Below are 14,894 nucleotides of genomic sequence, written 5' to 3'. Positions count from 1 at the left end.
GGCCCCCAAATGGTCTCTTCGGAACTCTCCTCTTACCTTGAGAGCAAGGGCATCCGTCACATACCACCCCGAGTCAAATGGGGGGGGGTGGAGCGTTTTAACCAGACACTAAAAAATGGCCTCAGAGCACACCTATCCCATGGGTGTGCGTTTGACAAGGCCCTCCTCCACACACTGCTGCACTACAGAGCCTCCCAGCATTCCACTACAGGGGTCTCACCTGCACCCCTCATGCTAGGCCGTGAGCTCATGCTGCCCCTTGGCAGGCTCTGCCCCTCGCTAGCTCACAGCCCTGTTCCACCGGCTCAAGCCACAGTCGCTAGACAGCAGGAGAAGATGAAACTCCGCTTCGACCAGTCAAAGAGGGCCAAGGCGCCCAACATCTCAGTCTCCGATTGGGTCAGAGTCCGCAGGCCTCACCGCAACAATAAGATGGCGTCATTCTGGTCCTCCCCTCTCCAAATCAGCCGCCAACTGGGACCAGCCACTTTCTGCCTCACTGACGGCTCTCGGTGGCATGCCAGCCGCCTTCGGAAGGTGCCAGCACCCCCTGATGCGGGATTATACGGACCTAATCCCCAAGCCTTACCCCCAGAGTGGCGGGATGCACATGTGGCTCAGCCAGCCAACCCCCAAGCAGATGTCGTGCCTCAGCCTGCTCCTCACCAGTCCCCACTTCAGCCTGCTCTTCACCAGTCCGCACCTCGGCCTGTTCGTACACGTTCTCGCCCTGGCCACCTACAGGACTTTGTCACTACATTTTATGTTTGAAATTCTGTGAGGGGAGAGGAAATGTTGTTGTGTATGTGCCTTTAAGAGAAGAACTGATTCTGTACTGCAGTACCGGCAGTGACCACCCCTGTATATAAAGCCATAACAGGCTTCTGTATTTCAGTCTTAAGTTACCCTCTGTTCAAGTAAATACCTGTTTTATTGTTCTCCTGCAGTCCGTGTATTATTTATACTCGGACATTACACTGGCGACGGGCAGGTTCGAACTCACCTGCAGTACTGCATCACCTCACGGGGATCTTTTCCCTGAAGAGAAGCTTCTTGGAGGTCGAAGTCAGAACGGCGGGCGTCGACCGCGGGCAACCGCCCAGGGATCCATCGGAGAGTTGCAGGGGAGGCTGTGGAGAGCTGGGCCTGGCTCCCCAGTCGAGGTGTTCCAGCAAGTCGTGCTGGTAGCAGGTAGTGTGCTGACCCTTCCGGACTGTGGCGGGCTTGGGCTCGATCGAGCAGCTCTGCAAAGGGGCCGTGCAGCGTTGTCGGGAGGAAGAGAGAGAGGGTGGAGCGCACAGGGCGCGGTCGGTGCTCAAGAACAGGGCAGCGTGGAGCGGATAGAACGCGTGGAAGGAAAAGTGATACGCGCCGAAGCCGCGGGTCGTCGCCATTACCCTGTAGAATGCTAGGAGCAGCGTGGCAGCAAGGGGAAGAAGGAAAAGCGTGGGATGCGCCATTTATTACATTGGGGCAGAAGGAAAAGCGCGGGAGGCGCCATTTTATTCCATTGGGGAAGAAGAAAAAGCGCGGGAGGCGCCATTTTAAATCACTCAAGATGCCGAAGAGTGGCAGTATCACTGCTTTCGACAACGAGGTAGAAGACTGGACCACGTATGTGGAAAGAATTGAAGTGTACTGCAAGGCAAATGAGGTGGCCGATGGAAAGAAGGCGTCGGTATTATTAAATTTGATGGGCGCGAGAACGTACAGCCTATTGCGGAATTTAATTACCCCAGCTAAACCAATGGAGAAAAGTTTTGAAGAGATTGTTAATACAGGAACATCTAAACCCTACACCGCTGCTGATAGCAGAAAGATTCAAGTTCCATAAAAGAAACCAGCACAAAGATGAGAGGAATGCTAACTATCTTACGGAACTACGCAAGTTATCGAAGCACTGCCAGTTCGGAGCAGGACTGGCAGACACCTTGTGGGATAAGTTTGTCTGCGGGCTCCAGAGTGAAGGAACCCAGAAACGACTACTTTCGGAAAAGGACCTGACACTAGAACAGGCTTTCAGCGTGGCAGTATCCTACGAAGCAGCAGCACGGGGAGCTACAGGAATACAGCGCTAATGAAATGGCGTATGGAGCAGAAAAGTGCTATCGCTGCGGCAGAACAACCCATGATCAGAAGGGCTGCTGGGTTAAGGACAAAGTATGCAGGCAATGTGGGAAAATGGGACACATAGCAAGAGTCTGCAGGTCGGGAAAGAAAACCAACACTACAAGAACTACTAAGGAAAAGAACAAGAAAGTAAATAAATTGACAGACAGTAGTTCGGAAGATCAGAAGAGTGATAAGGACTCCGGGAGCAGGAGACTAAGTTGTCTAAAGTTACACAACATGATCGCAAAGGAGGATCACCGAACCATTTGGGTCACCCTCATGATAGCAGGGTTCCCAGTAAAGATGGAATTGGACACAGGATCAGCCCTAACTGTCATGAATCGACGAGACTATGAGCGGCTATTCTCACACATACCCTTGAAGGACACGTCCATTGTATTGAAGACATACACGGGGCAAAAAGTCTACCCCAGGGGAAAAATAAGGGTGCCAGTTGAATACAACGGCAAGGAAACACAGAAACTGTATCTATATATACTACCAGATGGAGGACCACCATTATTGGGATGTGAATGGATCCAAAAAATACAATTGGATTGGCATTCCATTCAGGCGCTAACTGTGACTGATAAAAAGGATGATGACATCACACCTGGACGACTGTCAAAAATTCTAACTGATGCGAAAGAGGTGTTCCAACAAGGACTTGGGACTCTAAAAGGAGTAACGGCAACGATAAAAATCGAAGATAATGCAAACCCAAAATGTTTTAAGGCCAGACCTTACGCGATCCGCCCAGCCGTTGAAGCAGAGCTGGAGAGTCTGGAGCGTTCGGGTGTGCTGTCCAAGGTGGACTGGAGCGAGTGGGCCACACCCATCGTTCCTGTAATGAAGAAATCATTGAGCAGCACGCCTGGGGAACCGAAGAAGGTTCGCATCTGTGGGGACTTCAAGGTAACTGTGAACCCAGTCCTGCACACAGTACAATATCCACTTCCACGGATAGAAGATATTTTCGCCTCACTATCTGGAGGGAAACGCTTTAAAAAGATTGATCTGGCCCAAGCGTATCTACAAATGGAGGTGGAAGAAGCGTCTAGGAAATACCTCACGATAAACACTCACAAAGGCCTTTACCAGTACAATCGACTGGTATTAGGGGTAGCATCAGCCCCGGCTATTTGGCAGAGGGCGATGGAACAAGTCCTGCAAGGGATCCCGGGGACCCAGTGTTATTTGGACGACATCCTGGTTACGGGCGAAAATGACAGTGAACACCTTGCCAACCTGGAGCAGGTGCTCACGAGATTACAGGAATATGGGCTACGAGCCAACCGCCCCAAATGCGAGTACTTCAGGAGACAAATCTCATATTGTGGCCACATGATTGATGAGGAAGGGTTGCATAAGTCGCCGGACAAGATTGAGGCTGTAGTCAAGGCTCCAGCACCGGAAAATGTGTCGCAACTGAGGTCGTTCCTCGGGTTGGTGAACTACTACCATAAGTTCTTGCCGAATTTATCCACAATTCTGCACCCACTGAACGCCCTACTGCAAACTGGAGTAACATGGAAATGGAGTGATGAGTGTAAGCATGCCTTTCAGAAATGTAAATGCCTAATCACTTCAAAAGAAGTATTGGCCCACTACAATCCAACACTACCGATTCGGTTAACATGTGCTATGTCTCCCTACGGCATCGGAGCGGTGCTGTCACACAAATTCCCTGACGGTTCAGAGAGGCCAATAGCCTTTGCGTCGCGTTCGTTAACCTCAGCCGAGCGTAACTACACCCAGATTGACAGGGAGGCCCTCAGCCTGGTGTGGGGGGGGGGGGGGTGAAGAAGTTCAATCACTATCTGCACGGGCAGAAATTCACCCTACTGACTGATCATCAGCCCCTGGTCTCCATTTTTAACACAAAGAAGGGCGTTCCGGTGATGACGGTGCAACGGCTGCAAAGATGGTCACTTTTTCTAGGGGCACATCAGTACGACATAGAGTACAAGGGTACGAAACAGCATGGAAACGCTGATGGGCTGTCGCGCCTACCGTTGCCTACGTTAGAGGAAGCACCTGCAGTGGACCCTGTTGAGATATTCCATGCGACCATAGTCGAACGTCTACCTGTTACAAACTCAAGTATAGAGAAGGAAACCCGAAATGACCCGACACTCTCTCGGGTCTATGATTTGACGGTGAAGGGATGACCAGCACATGGCGACTCACTGTTGCCAGCATTCTCGCCAAGGAGAGAACAGCTGTCAGTGTGCCGGGGGACCTTGATGTGTGGATCCCGAGTGGTAATTCCACCCAAGTTAAGAGATAGAGTGCTCAATGAGCTTCATGAGGGTCATCTGGGAGGGGTAAGAATGAAGAGCCTAGCCAGGGCGTTTGTGTGGTGGCCGGGAATCGATAAAGCAATCGAGGATATGACCAAGAGATGCACAGGATGCCAGAAGGTCCAAAACGCTCCACCACAGGCCCTGCTACATCCATGGGAGTGGCCCTCATCTCCATGGCAACGGGTACACATTGATTTTGCTGGTCCATTTATGGACTCAATGTTCCTAATCGCTGTGGACGCCCATTCGAAATGGCCAGAGGTCATCAAAATGTCCTCCACCACCACGGAGAAAACTATTGCAGTCCTACGGACCATCTTCGCCAGGAATGGCTTGCCAGAACAGATTTGCTCCGACAATGGGCCACAGTTTGTGTCAGAGGATTTCCGCAGGTTTCTGAGGAATAATGGGGTGAAGCATTACACATCTGCCCCATATCATCCAGCCACAAATGGATTGGCTCAGAGGTTTGTTCAGACCTTTAAAAAGGCCATAAAGGCAATGCATAATGACGACATACCACTACAACACAAGGTGGATAATTTCTTGTTTGCTTACCGGAATGCGACACATGCAGTCACCAACAAAGCTCCAGCCATAATGTTCTTCAACCGAAGGCTAAGAGGTCGCCTGGATTTGCTCAAACCAAACATAAGACGAGATGTTGAGGATAAGCAATTCCAGCACATAAATGAGAAGCCAACCAGGAGCTTCCAGATAGGGCAACCAGTCTTGGCCTGCGACTACCGAACAGAAAAATGGCAGCCAGGAATGATATGCACACAGCAGGGACTACTAATGTACACAGTGGACGTTGGAGAGAGCATCGTGAGACGCCATGCTGACCAGATTCTGGAGTCACAGGAACAAGCCAAACCCATACCACGAGCAGGTGCACCTGGTAATCAACCTGAAGTACAGATTGCGCCTACCTCAGAAGCAGTGGTATTGGAAGCTGACGAACCAACCAATGACAATGAGCCAGAATCAACTCCGCCACAAGAACAGGATACTCGAGAAAGGCGCTATCCAGTCAGGATCAGGAAGCCTCTTCAAAGACTGAACTTATAAATGATTATTTCAGTTGATGTATATAGTACAGAGAAAATTGTAATTGTAATTAGTTATTATTTAGTTGTTAAATGAATGTTATGTACTGTTTATCTAAAAGGGGAGGAATTGTTGTGTATGTGCCTTTAAGAGAAGAACTGATTCTATACTGCAGTACCGGCAGTGACCACCCCTGTATATAAAGCCATAGCAGGCTTCTGTATTTCAGTCTTAAGTTACCCTCTGTTCAAGTAAATACCTGTTTTATTGTTCTCCTGCAGTCCGTGTATTATTTATACTCGGACATTACAAATGTTATGTCTGACATTGGTAATAGGTACTTGATTGCCTTGGCCTGAGCACATGGAGTTTGATAGTGCTGTTATCACATTGTATTGTGTATAGGTATTCGATTGCTTGTGTGTGTGGCAGCCATTATAAAAGCAGCATGAACTTAACTCTGCTTACGGTCTCTGGATTATCTTTGCAAACGCAACAAATGGGAATCTCTCTGACCTTTCTCCCCAGTCCATCTCCAGGACCAGTGCGTATCTGAGTCAATGGGACTCTCTCTGGCCTTTCTCCCCAGTCATTCTCTGGAAGCTCCTTGAATTGGAAGCGTTCTCTCTGGTTGGTGTTCTCACAATCTGGTGCTGGTTCACCTGCTGTTGTTCCTCAGTCTACAATCCCTGTTTACTTCAAGCTGTGGACCTTCCTCAATCACTCTATCATTCACCGGGTGATCTAATTGTGGCAGAGCAGAAAATGAGAACAATATTGAAAGTTTGAAATAATGTAATGTAGACATTTTATCTGCTTACTAAAAAATACATTTCAAGGCTGAGTATTTGTTTGATTTTGTCCCTTTCCTGAGATTCTCAGTTCCGGAGCTGTGTGTTTAGTTTGGAGATTTTCCTCACAGTAAATTCCGGCCACCTGAGACTCCCCCAGTTTCACTGCTCTAGGCGGAAATGCGCCATTTTGTGTCCAAACTGCCTGAAACCACCGCGCCCTCCACCCCTGGACCAGCCCCTGTATTGTGAGCCGGTTCAGCACATTCCCCGGAAGCTGATGCTGACAGGAATCTCCCCTCCGTTTCTCTGCGGAGTTACAAGCCAGTGCTGTGACTCTGTGAAGCCCCTCCCTCGCTGTGATCTGAACTCTGGGCTGAGCAGCCGCGCTGTCAGGCCGTGTGCTGAATGGAGCCGAGTTCCCTCAGTCACAGAGCGCGGCCCCTGTAACCCGGGCAACCATCCTGTTTCTTACCGTCACTCACACCGGCCCGCGCCGCCCGGTCCGGCACACAGCAAACCCCGCCCACTGCACATCCCCGGATCAGCAAGGAAGCGGCACTGCGCCTGCGCGGGAGAGCAAAGGGAGCAGTACTGCGCCTGCGTGGAAGTGCAAGGGGGCGGTACTGCACCTGCGCGGGAGAGCATAGGAACAGCACTGCGCTTGCTCGGGAGAGCAAGGGAGCGAGACTGTATCACTGCAGCGCCACCAGTGGCGGGAGGAATACACAGCAACAAAACAACAGGAGGCGGCCATTCAGCCTGTTCCACCATTCAATTGGACGATGGCTGATCTGTGTCTTAACCCAATGGACCTGTCTTGGTTCCGTAACCCTTAATGCCCATCAAACATCTATTAATCTCAGTTTTGACATTTTCAATTCACCCCCAGCCTCAACAGCTTGTTGGGGGGAACAGAGTTCCAGATTTTCACCACCCTTTCTGTGAAGAAATGCTTTCCACCATCAAAAGGGAACTACATAACTACCTGAAGGAAAAATATTGCAGGGCTACGGGGAAAGGGCCGGGGATTGAGCTGAAGTGCTCTTGGAGAGAGCTGGCACGGGCTCGACAGGTCAAATGGCCTCCTACTGTGCCATAACAATGATTCTATTGTAGGAACGGAGGTTCCTATCTGAATAAGGTATTCAACTCGATGAATCAAATCAACAGGTTTTAATGAACAACGAAGTTAACAGGGAAACTACAGGAGAAACGGTACACAGGTCTAATCAGCTTGCTGGGCACTCGACGACTGCTGGAAGATTCTGGAAGCTGACGTCATCGCGTTCTTCGTGCCACTGGTGGTCACGTGATCGGCGTCATGACGTCATCACGTGGAGTGTAAGGAAAACACAATACAGTACAGTTAACAGGCAGTTTAAAGGTGCAGTCCGCGGCTGCACTACACTGTAGTTAAAGGGATTATTACTAATTGTTCTGAGACCCTTGGTGGCTCCGCCACAGATGCCCCCCCAGAATCCACTTTAACGGTCATTGTGAACTGAGTAGGAGGTTTAATGATCCTGGCCGAATGGCGACGAAACTCAGGCAGCGGAAACGGGGTGTTAGTAGATGAACCAGTGCCGGGTTGCAGCAGAAGCGGCGTCTCGGGCGATGCAGAAACGGTAGTCAGAGGTGCAGGCGCGTCTGAGGCCGAATCGGGCTGTTCGACGGTGGGCTGGCGGCCAACGGCGGTCGGCCGCGACTGTTAAGTCTGTGTGTTATAGTGAGAATTACTACACAGACCACAAGAGTAAATTCAACAGGTCTTTACTGGTTGGAGGTCGGACTATACTGAATACAATATTATTACACTGTGCTTATATACCGGTGTGGTCACCACCGGTATTACGTATACAGCAGCCAAAGAAAGTAGTACCTTTCTTAAGGTGGACCAGGCTTAAGTTCTCTTAAGGTGGAACAGGTTACATACACCACAATCCTCCCTTTTTAGCTTAACAGTCATATCCCCAAATAAACATAACATATATACATATATAACTTCAGGTATATCAGTTCAAAGGTTCAGTCTCAGGAGGCTTTCTGATTCGGCTTGGATAACGCCTTTCAGTGGTCTCTGATTCTTGTTGTTGAGGTGCCTCCTCTAGTTGGTTGCCAATGTATTGGGTGTCATCATCATCAAATACATTCTCGGCCGAGGTAGATGCTTCAGGTTCATGAACGTCTTCCACAGCTGTCTGTCACAACCATGGGTTCGACCCTTGCTCTCAACTCTACCAGTTGATCCGCATGACGCCTTATCACATTATGACCAATATCTACGGTGTACATCAGAGGTCCTTGTCTGGCCCGGATTGTTCCGGATTGCCATTTGTCGTTTCCATAGCCCCTTGCCATCACTGGTTGTCCTACATCGAAATGTTCGAGTGGTCTTGCTGTTAATATGCCGAAACTGTTTGTTTTCCACTTCCCTCCGCACATTTGGTTTTAACAAGTCCAACTTGGACCGCAACCTCCTGTTATAAAACATCATAGCAGGACTTTGGTTAGTCACGGCATGATCGGCATTTCTATATGACATCAGGAACTTATCGACCTTGTGTTGCAGTGGAATCTGATCATCATTCATGGCCTTAATAGCCTTTTTGAATGTCTGGACAAATCTTTCAGCCAACCCGTTTGTCGCCGGATGATATGGGGCAGAGGTATAATGTTTAACTCCATTCTTCTTTAAGAATTGTTGGAATTCTTCCGATACAAACTGTGGTCCGTTGTCCGAACAGATCTGTTCTGGCAATCCGTTCCTTGCGAATATTGTTCTTAACACCGCAATTGTCTTTTCTGAAGTAGTGGTATTCATCTTGATGACTTCTGGCCATTTGGAATGTGCGTCCACCGCGATTAGGAACATGGAGTCCATGAATGGACCAGCAAAGTCAATGTGTACGCGTTGCCATGGGGCTGAAGGCCATTCCCATGGGTGTAGCGGTGCTATCGGAGGTGCATTTTGCACTTTTTGACACCCAGCGCAGCTTTTCGTTAACTCCTCAATCTGTTGGTCAATACCCGGCCACCATACGTAAGCCCTAGCAAGACTTTTCATTTTAACTCCCCCCAGATGACCTTCATGTAGTTCTTTTAAAACTCTTTCCCTTAACTTGGGAGGAATAATCACTCTTGTCCCGTACATCAAAGTACCATGGCAGACGGACAGCTGGTCTCGCCTTGCCGAGAATGCCGGTAACAGAGGATCACCCCGTGTTGGCCATCCTTTCACTGTCACCTCGTAGACTCTGGACAGTGTCGGGTCGTTCCTGGTTTCTCTTTCAATACCTGCGTTGGTGACAGGTAAACACTCGATAATGGTCAAATGAAATAACTCAACAGGGTCAACTTCCGTCGTGTCTTCATCTTCAGGTAGTGGCAGGCGCGACAGGCCATCAGCATTGCCATGCTGTTTCGTACCTTTGAATTCTATCTGATATTGATGTGCCCCTAAGAAAAGAGACCATCTCTGGAGACGCTGTGCTGTCATCACCGAAACACCCTTCTTAGGGTTAAAAATGGACACCAACGGTTGATGGTCCGTCAGAAGTGTGAATTTTTGGCCCTGTAGGTAATGATTAAACTTCTTCACTCCCCATACAAGGCTAAGAGCCTCCCTATCGATCTGCGCATAGTTGCGCTCAGCGGAGGTCAATGATCTGGATGCAAATGCGACTGGCCTTTCCGTGCCATTTGGCAATTTATGTGAGCGTACTGCCCCAATACCATATGGAGAAGCATCACAAGCCAACCGAATAGGCAGTGTCGGGTTGAAGTGAGCCAACACTTCCTCTGAGGTGATCAATTCTTTGCTTTTGCGAAATGCCTTCTTACAGTTTTCGCCCCAGTCCCATGGTACCCCTTTCTGTAAAAGAGCGTTCAACGGATGCAGCACCGTGGATAGATTTGGCAGAAATTTATGGTAGTAGTTAATTAATCCTAGAAACGACCTCAACTGAGAGACATTCTCCGGAGCGGGAGCCTTTACAACTGCCGCTATCTTGTCAGGAGACTTATGACGCCCCTCCCGGTCAATGACATGACCACAGTACAAGATCCGCTTCTGGAAGAACTCACATTTCTGCCGATTTACCCTAAGTCCATACTCTTTCAGTCTGTTGAGCACCAGTTCCAAGTTAGCGAGATGCTGTTCATCACTGTGGTGTATGTGCCTTTAAGAGCAATTATGGTGTATGTGCCTTTAAGAGCCCCAGGTGTGCGTAATGCCGGTAATTGCCACTTGGGCTATATAAGCCTGTGTATTGTGTATATCCTTTAGAAACCCCCCCCCCCCCAGGCTTGCTTAGTAAATACCTATGAACCAACTCCTGTCTTCAGTGTCTTTATCTACACACGGACACTACAGTGGCGACGAAGTGGAAATGGACTTACCTGCAATTCGGCAGCACCTCAAGGACATCGATTGCTCCAGCGTCCAGAAGACTCAAGGAAGTAAGAGAAACTGTGGTTTCACCAGCTGGCCAAGCTGGTGACAGGTACTGCGCTAATCCTTCCTGGGCGTCAGGCTGGAGCTCCAGCGGCGGGCTCTACAGCTGAGACAGGCAGCGAAATCGGAGGCAAGCAATAACGGACTGGGAGGGTGCACTCGAGAGACGGCCGGCGCGGCAAGCAGTTCAGCGTTTAAACCTCCGTCGGGAACGAGTCTCCAACAGTGAATAAACGGAAACCGCAGTAAAACAGCGTTGTTATCGGTAGCAGCGGCGGGAAAGCACGGGAAGCGCCATATCGTTGCTACAGAGAGAAAAGAAAAGCGCGGGAAGCGCCATATCTTTTTTGAAATGCCTAAATCTGGTAATATTGAGGCTTTTGATGGCGAAATAGAAGATTGGACCACATACGTGGAAAGAGTAGAGGTTTATTGCACTGCAAATGGAATAACAGATTGAAAAAAAAGCTTCAGTACTTCGGAACTTAATGGGCGCGAAGACATATGGGCTGTTACGAAATTTAATCACTCCAGCCAAACCAAAGGACAAGACTTTTAAAGAAATTGTTGATACCCTGCAGGAGCATTTAAACCCAACACCGCTGCTGATAGCGGAATGATTCAAGTTCTTCAAGAGAAATCAACACAAGGATGAAAGTAACGCTGATTACCTAGCCAAATTAAGAAAGCTATCAAAGTACTGCCAATTCGGAGCAGGACTATCGGATTATCTTCGAGACAAATTTGTTTGCGGTCTCTTAAGTGAAGGAACACAAAAAAGACTGCTTTCTGAAAAAGATTTAACATTATACAAAGCTTTCAGTATGGCTGTATCATACGAAGCAGCAGCAAAAGGAACTGCAGAGATACAACAAGAGACACAGGACTTCGGCACCCATGAAATGACACAGGAGTTCGGAAGATGTTATCGCTGCGGCAGATCCACCCATAACCAGAGGGACTGCTGGTTCAAGGGCAAAGCATGCAGGCAATGTGGTAAGATTGGACACATTGCACGGGTATGCCAATCTGGACAAAATAAATCCACTGACAGAAAACCAAAAATCAATAAAGAAAAGTACAGGAAGGTACAAATGATGGCGGACAGTAGCTCCGAAGACCAGAATAGCGATAGCGACTCCGGAAACAAGAGACTAAGCTGTCTCAAATTACATAATGTACTTGCCAAAGAGGATTACCAAACCATTTGGGTTACCCTCACAATAGCAGGGTCCCCAGTTAAAATGGAGCTAGATACAGGATCAGCTCTAACCGTAATAAATCGACGAGATTACGAGAGACTATTTTCGCATATACCTCTAAAAGACACATCCATTATCTTAAAAACATATACGGGGCAGAAAGTCTACCACAAAGGAAAAATAAGGGTGCCTGTGGTATACAACGGCAAAGAAATACAAAAGTTGTATTTATACATTCTACAAGATGGTGGTCCACCGTTGTTGGGACGTGAATGGATAAGGAAGATACGTTTAGACTGGCACTCCATTCAGGCACTGACGGTGACCAGTAAGGAAAAAAACAATGATGACATCATACCTGAACGATTAAAAGACATCTTGGCCAACGCCAAAGAAGTGTTTCAAGAGAAACTAGGAACCTTGAAAGGCATCACCGCCTCAATAAAAGTGGAAGATACAGCAATTCCAAAATTTTTTAAGGCAAGACCGGTGCCATACGCAATACGTCCGGCAGTCGAGGCAGAGCTGAAGAATTTGGAAAAGGCAGGCGTATTATCCAAAATAGATTGGAGCGAATGGGCAACACCCATCGTTCCAGTCATGAAAAAAACATTGAAAAATAACTCTGAGGAACAGAAAAAAATTCGCATCTGTGGGGACTTTAAGGTGACTGTAAACCCGGTCCTTCACACGGTACAGTATCCTCTTCCGAGGATAGAAGATATTTTCGCCTCACTATCCGGAGGGAAACGTTTCACAAAAATTGACTTGGCACAGGCATATCTACAGATGGAGGTTGAGGAGACCTCTAAAAAGTATCTCACAATAAACACACACAAAGGCCTGTACCAGTACAATCGACTGGTTTTTGGAATAGCATCAGCTCCAGCTATCTGGCAAAGAGCTATGGAGCAAGTCCTGCAAGGGATTCCGGGGACTCAATGCTACCTAGACGACATCCTTATAACAGGAGAAAACGACAACGAGCACCTTGCCAATTTGGAGCAGGTGCTCACTAGGCTGAAAGAACGGGGCCTACGAGCAAATCGCCCCAAGTGCGAATTTTTGCAAAATCAGATATCATATTGTGGCCACATAATTAATAAGGAAGGGTTGCATAAGTCACCTGAAAAAATTGAAGCAGTTATAAAAGCCCCAGCACCTGAAAATGTTTCACAATTAAAGGTCATTCCTGGGATTAATAAATTACTATCATAAATTTTTACCGAACTTATCAACTATTCTACACCCTCTTAATGATCTTCTACAGACAGGAATTATTTGGAAATGGAACGAAGACTGTAAACGTGTCTTCCATAAATGTAAAGACTTAATCACATCCGAGAAAATTTTGGCTCATTACAACCGATCACTACCAATCATACTGGCGTGCGATGCATCCCCTTACGGCTTAGGAGCGGTATTGTCCCATAGATTCCCTGATGGCTCGGAACGGCCGATAGCTTTTGCGTCACACTCATTGAACTCAGCTGAACGTAACTATGCCCAGATAGACAGGGAAGCACTCAGCCTGGTATGGGGAGTGAAGAAATTCAACCATTACCTACACGGACAAAAATTTACCTTGCTGACTGACCATCAACCCCTCATCTCCATATTCAACCCTAAAAAAGGTGTCCCCATTATGACAGCACAAAGACTACAGAGGTGGTCCCTTTTTCTAGGAGCACACCAATACAACATTGAATACAAAGGGTCAAAACAGCATGGGAATGCTGACGGTTTATCATGCCTACCGTTGCCAACGATAGAAGAGGCACCTACAGTAGACCCAGTAGAGATATTCCACTCTACCATAGTGGAATGTCTACCGGTGACAAATTCTGCCATTGAAAGGGAGACAAGAAATGACCCTACTCTCTCACGGGTCTACGATTTAACAGTGAAGGGATGGCCAGCACATGGCGAACCACTGTTGCCAGCATTCTCACAAAGAAGAGAACAGCTGTCAGTGGGCCGAGGAACCTTAATGTGTGGATCCAGAGTGGTGATTCCACCCAAACTCCAGGATAAAGTGCTAAAGGAGCTTCACGAGGGGCATCTGGGTGGAGTGAAAATGAAGAACCTAGCTAGGGCGTTTGTATGGTGGCCAGGTATCGATGGAGACATTGAAGACATGACCAAGAGCTGCCTAGGATGCCAGAAGGTCCAAAATGCTCCTCCACAGGCCCCTTTACATCCATGGGAGTGGCCCTCATCTCCCTGGCAAAGGGTGCACATCAACTTTGCTGGTCCATTTATGGACTCAATGTTCTTAATCGCAGTTGATGCACACTCCAAGTGGCCGGAGGTAATAAAGATGTCCTCCACCACCACGGAAAAAACCATCACAGTATTAAGGACCATGTTTGCCAGGAATGGGCTGCCGGAGCAGATATGTTCTGATAATAGACCGCAATTTGTGTCTGAAGAATTCAGAAAGTTCTTAAAGAACAATGGGGTAAAGCACTACACGTCCGCCCCATACCATCCCGCCACCAATGGATTGGCTGAAAGATTTGTCCAGACCTTCAAGAAGGCCATCAAGGCCATGGGTAATGAAGACATAAAACTTCAGCACAAGGTGGATAACTTCTTATTTGCATATAGGAATGCAACGCATATGGTTACTAGCCAAACTCCCGCCATGATGTTCTGCAATAGAAACCTAAGATGCCGGCTGGATTTGGTCAAGCCCAACATCCGAAGGGACGTTGAGAACTGGCAGTTTCAGGGCATGAATGAAAGGCCAACTAGGGTCTTACAGATAGGCCAACCGGTTTTGGCCCGGGACTACCGTACCGAGAAATGGCAGCCTGGAACTATCTGCACACGATTAGGACCACTGATGTATACCGTGGACATCGGAGACAGCATAATAAGACACCATGCTGACCAAATCATCAAGTCATCCGAAAAGGGACAACTTACACCACCACTCTATACATCTAACGATGAAGTAGAGATAACCATATCT

General features: G+C 48.1%; 1 protein-coding gene across 1 annotated transcript in view; it reads right to left on the bottom strand.

Annotated features, from left to right (window-relative positions):
* Nucleotides 1–6,834, bottom strand: part of LOC147092776 (uncharacterized) — a 41,346-nt gene extending 34,512 nt beyond the window's left edge. The window contains exons 1-2 of the mRNA XM_085976024.1: nt 6,735–6,834; nt 5,985–6,212 (exon numbers count right to left, since the gene is read on the bottom strand). The gene's annotated coding sequence lies outside the window, so the exon portion shown is untranslated. The remainder of the gene's footprint in view (nt 1–5,984; nt 6,213–6,734) is intronic.
* Nucleotides 6,835–14,894: the final 8,060 nt, after the last annotated feature.

The sequence above is a fragment of the Somniosus microcephalus genome, unplaced genomic scaffold (assembly GCF_052327205.1).
Source record: "Somniosus microcephalus isolate GS21.2 unplaced genomic scaffold, FLI_Smic_1.0 unresolved_chr2, whole genome shotgun sequence".
Taxonomy (NCBI): domain Eukaryota; kingdom Metazoa; phylum Chordata; class Chondrichthyes; order Squaliformes; family Somniosidae; genus Somniosus; species Somniosus microcephalus.
Note: the sequence above shows the minus strand (reverse complement) of the source record. Positions and strands in the feature narration are given on the sequence as shown.